Here is a 4,456-nt window from a genome sequence, read left to right as displayed (position 1 = left end):
AGGCCCCCAGTGGGGCTGCCTGTGGGACTGTGCTGCTGGGACCAAACCCCAGGATCCTGCCTCTCTGCCTGGCCCTGTCCAGGGGCCATCGCAGTGGGCCCAGCAGTCATCTCACAGGGCCTTACACCAGAGTCTGCCCAGAGCCCTCTGAGTCTCACCCCGGGGATGTCTTCCTGCCTCCGGCACCTCCCCCAGGGAAGCCTGCACCTCATTGGTCTGCAGACGCCTTCCCCAGCCAGGAACTCCTTGGACTCCTAGGTCGAGCTGCATCCGGCCCTTCCAGCCTCTCCTCAGTTGGACCCGGAGGCTGGTCCAGTGGGCTGCGGCGGGGGTCACTGCCCAAGGCAACAACCTAGCTCAGCTCACAGAGGACCAAGGACCAGGCCTCCCGAGCCTGCTGGCCATTCCGGCCTCCAGGGCCTGCTGGCCGCAGCCCCTGAGCCTAGGCTCCCTGCGGGGACCCCGGCCTGCTGCTGAGCTGCCTGCCCCATCTGTGGCCCCCTGGAGTGGGTTTTGCAATCCCCAATGTTTATGACCCCTTTCCGCCTGGCTCAGTGTAAACACACACAGTGCAGGCTGCGTCACTGCGGTTTTGGGGAGGCTCCAGCAGCGCCCCCTTCCCATACCGGGCGGGGGGAGACCCGGCAGCATGGGCTCCCACGTGGCCGTCCCTGTAGATGGCCATAGCCCCCTCCTTCCTGCCGGGCCTAGAGCCGAGGGACAGCCTGGAGCAGGCCTGGGCAGCCAGTTCCGAGCCCTGGCTCTTGAAAGCTGGTATGCACACATGTGCAAAACCACGTGAGGAGCACACAAGTGTACCTGTGTGTGCACTGCCTAGGGGACGGGTGTGCAGCCTCACTGCGCTGCCTGCGGTGCCCCGACTGTGTTCTCTGCATGAATGTTCCTGGCACAGGTTTGTACGTGGGCACTGACGTGTGTGCCCAGTGCATTACTTACACATGCTCCCGGTGCTGTGTACGCCTGGGGTCTTTGTGCATGTGTCTACGTGGCGTTCGCCTGTTCCCAGGACGCAGTGCTCATGGTATGTGTGGTGTGTTTGGGCATGTATGTGCATAGGTATTCACATGCTTGCGTGTGCTTCTTCACGCGTGTGGCCCTGAGCAGTGCCCTCGTTCCGAGTGGCTGACGCACGGCTGGCCAGGTCACGGCGTGTCAGGCTGCAGTTCCCACACTCTGCGCAGCGGGCTGGGGGCTGCTGCCGCGTGAGTGGCTCCCGTCACACGCGCCCTCCGGGGAGGGGCTCTGCCCCTCGGCAAGCCTGTGGAGGTCACAGACGGTGAGAACAAGGGCTCTTTGTGCACCGGGGCAGCTGCTAATGGACTGGCCGGCTGGCTGCCGGGGCCCAGCTCCCCCTCTGGTCCGTGGCAGAGCCGGGATGTGGGTTGCAAGAAGGCCTGGCTCCCCAGGGACATTCCAGGCTGAGACCTTATAAACAGGATCATCTTGTTGCCGGCCCCGCTGAGAGAAGTCGTTTCCTTGGGATGGGTCCGGCTGGGGACCTGGGTATGCAGGGGGGCGAGCAGTGCAGCACCCTGTGCGGGATGGCCGGTAGCCCTTGAGGGCAGCCAGTAAGGCTGGCCAAGTGCTACGGCCCCCTGCTGACTTCAGCCAAGACCCCGGCTGCAAGGCTGGCCACCTCCCGGCCTCTGCTGTCCAGCCTGACCTGGGGAGCCCGAGGACCCTCGAGCCCCTGAGGCCCACGTGGAGTGGGCATCCCCCATCAGGAGCTACTGCCCTGGTTTCAGAGAAAGCTTTGCCCAGTGGAGAGTCTCCCCCAGTTCTTCCCACACAGCAAGAGGAAATTTGGGGTGGGCTCCTGTGGCCTACTGGGGGACAGGCCTGTGCATGGAGCAGAGTCTGAGTTGTGGGGGTGGTGGGTGCCCTCGAGGAAGGAGACAGCTCTGGGGGCTTCTGGGAGCAGCTGGGTTTGGGGGTGCAGCAGGAGTGTGCACCCCCAGGGCAGGTGGGCGGGGCGTGGTGCCTGTAACAGGCACACCCTGGTCCCTGCTTCCACCAGTGGCCAGCACAACATGTGTCCTGTGGTGAGCACCGGGGGCGGGGCAGGACCAGCTCCAGGTGCCAGAGGGGAGAGGCTACCATTGGGCGTGGCTGCCAGGAGCGGGGCACTTGGCCAGGGCTGGTGTGGTGCGGGCATCTGGTGGGCCTTCCCAGGCGCCTGCCCTGTCGTGAGTGAGGTGTGAAGTTGGTCCCAAGCACGCCCTCCCAGCCTGGGCACCTGTCTTGGCCCTTGCCGCCGTGGGCACTGCCTCCCTGGGACTTCCTTTCTCTGTATTTTAGACTCAAATCCCACTGGGAAGAGCTCTCCCTGCTCCATGTTGACCACCATGGCTTGATTGATTCGGTTAATGCCGTGACAGACCCCGAGTGCCCTGGCTGTGCTATGACCAATGTGTCCTTGAAGGGCACCCATCAGGCTGGCCCCTTTGTCCTCAAGCACAGAGGACCTGGGTCACGTGGACTCTGGCCTGGGAGACGGAGATGCTCTGTGAGTGTGTATTGCATGCAAACGCTGCTGCATTAACACACACACGTTTATACGCAGATCCCACACACGAACACACGTGGGGACTTGTGTGCACACCTGGCCAGGTGAGCGGGGAGGACCCCTGGCCTGTGACAGTGTGACCGTGGGTGTGTAGGCGGTCCAGCCTGGTGGCACGTGAGGCGACAGTCAGTTGGACCTCTGGTTTCTGTGGGCACCTCCCAGGGTGGGACTGGCAAAGTGCCCACAGCAGAAAGGCCAAGTTCTCGGAGCGGGCAGGAGGAGCCTCCGGCCTGGGGCCGTCTGCCCCGCAGCCCCAGAGCTACGGGAGGATGGGAGACTAAACAGTTTTGGGAGCCTCTCACTTCCCGAAAAACTCCTTCCTGCGGAGATAAATAGACCCCAGCTGTTTGCGCAGACCAGGGCCGGCTTGGCTCCTTGAGCGGGAGACCGGGGGCGGCAGGCCCCCAGCTGCCAGGCCTGGCCTCCCGGGGGCTCGTCCTCAGATCCTGCAAGCCAACCATCCCAGTGGGCTGCTTGGGTCCGGCCCTGTCTGGGCTGACGCCCTGGATGGCACAGGAGAGCTGGACCCAGGCCCGTGCCCTCAGAAGGGGCTGCCCCTCTCAGCTCAGAACACAAGCCTTCCCAGCTCCCCCAGCTCCCCAGCTCCCCCGGCTCCCCCAGCTCCCCCAGCTCCCCCCAGCTCCCCCCAGCTACGCCCAGATACCCTCAGCTACACCCAGCTGCCCCCAGCTCCCCCCAGCTCCCCCGGCTCCCCCCAGCTATGCCCAGATCCCCCCAGCTCCCCCCAGCTCCCTCGGCTCCCCCAGCTGCCCCCAGCTCCCCCAGCTGCCCCCAGCTCCCCCGGCTCCCCTAGCTGCCCCCAGCTCCCCCAGCTCCCCCAGCTCCCCCCAGCTCCCCCCAGCTACGCCCAGATACCCTCAGCTACACCCAGCTGCTCCCAGCTCCCCCCAGCTCCCCCGGCTCCCCCGGCTCCCCCCAGTTCCCCCCAGCTACGCCCAGATACCCCCAGCTACACCCAGCTGCCCCCAGCTCCCCCGGCTCCCCCCAGCTATGCCCAGATCCCCCCAGCTCCCCCGGCTCCCCCAGCTGCCCCCAGCTCCCCCGGCTCCCCTAGCTGCCCCCAGCTCCCCCAGCTCCCCCAGCTCCCCCAGCTCTGCAAGGTCCCCCACGTGCGGCCATGTGGGCGAGGGTAGACTGGGTTGAGACACGAGTCCTGAGTGGTTCAGGTCCCTGAGCGGGAGAACCCAGTCTGGTGTCCCCAGCGTGGACGGGCAGACCAGATCGCTCGTGCCTGCCACTTGCATAGGGCTGGTCAGTGGAGAGAACAGCTGGGCGAGAGCATCTGAGATGGGCCTGTGGGCACCGTGCCCTGGGCATCAAGGTGCAGCTGCGGGCACTGGACTATGACTCGGAGCCTGCAGTGCAGAGCGGAGCCCAGAGCTGGTCTTGTGGCCGTCAGTCGTGTGGAGTCGCTGGGTATGTGTGTGAGTTGAGACAGGCAGGGCAGGTTGCCCCCACTCGATGCTGGGGGGCTGGGTGGAGGAGAGCTCTCTGTCACCACAGGGTGCGGCTCCTGGTCCCCTTCTGCCCATCCCTGGGACCCGACCCCCAGTTCCCTGTTCTCTGGTCTGGGGCAGATGGGGGCTTGTGGCCAGCCTTCCTGGGTCTCCCAGGTGCAGACGGCAGGATGGAGGCTGCTCAGCTTCTGTGGGGTGTGAGCTCAGCGGGGCCAGACCTTACTGAGAGACCTTCCAGATCTCTCCCCTGCTGCCTGGCTCCACTTCCCTGGAAGCTCACTGGGTTCCAAGGAGCAAGGCGGAAGGCAGAACTTGGCCTCCCACGCAACGCTTGCTGCTCAGCCTGGGCCACAACGCCCACGCGGAACGGGAAGCCCAGAAGGGGCCAGCA

The sequence above is a fragment of the Ochotona curzoniae genome, unplaced genomic scaffold (assembly GCF_017591425.1).
Source record: "Ochotona curzoniae isolate NIBS_2020 unplaced genomic scaffold, NIBS_Ocur_1.0 patch345, whole genome shotgun sequence".
Taxonomy (NCBI): domain Eukaryota; kingdom Metazoa; phylum Chordata; class Mammalia; order Lagomorpha; family Ochotonidae; genus Ochotona; species Ochotona curzoniae.
Note: the sequence above shows the minus strand (reverse complement) of the source record.